Genomic DNA, 786 nt, shown 5'->3' on the forward strand with positions numbered 1-786 from the left:
TCTGCAGGGTCCTACTGAGCTGTCCAGCAGCACTGCTTATCCAAATCCTGATTACACTGAGAGCTCATTATTACAGGCTCCCAGTGTTCACAGCCACCAGTTTATTAAGCACGAACTAATGCAATCCATTACAAAAGCCCCGTAATAAATCCTAACTTTGAACAGCTTTTAATGTTCAGTTTACTGTGCTGATTCAATTTTAAATGCCGAGTTTGTGAAGTCGGAGCGCTTTATGCGTTACTATGCGTTACTATGGGGACTGACAAAACATTACAAACACATTCAGTGTAAAGCAGAAAAAACTACATTGATCTAAGTGCCATGTCGAAGTCATGAACTTTAAATGCTCAGATACAAGTCTAAACTAGCTATGTGAACGCTAACACGCTACTTAATTGATTGTGAGTTAGTTATTGTAGTGACACACCAAGTAAACCCCCACACCATTAAAAGTGTTCATCTTTCAGAGCTCTTTTCTCACCTTGAAATGCTTTCACAGCAGCTGCACTTTCACACTGGCGCTGTTTGGGCTTGATGTAGGCGGCATCGGTGACGTTTGCCGCAAAAATGCAAAATGCAGCGCCACAATGCACATGCCGGCTGCGGTTCGTGTGCTTCGCAACAATCAGATGCATGCAAACACTTCATGCATCCCACAGCAGAACATTTACATACTGGAGTGTGTGAATTTTTGTTACGAGTGATGCTGAAGAATGTCCGCGTCGCTCGTAAAATCTCAGACAATCTTTTGCAGCATCACTTTTATTTAAGTTGCAGTGGGTCAAA

The sequence above is a fragment of the Plectropomus leopardus genome, chromosome 12 (assembly GCF_008729295.1).
Source record: "Plectropomus leopardus isolate mb chromosome 12, YSFRI_Pleo_2.0, whole genome shotgun sequence".
Classification (NCBI taxonomy): Eukaryota; Metazoa; Chordata; class Actinopteri; order Perciformes; family Serranidae; genus Plectropomus; species Plectropomus leopardus.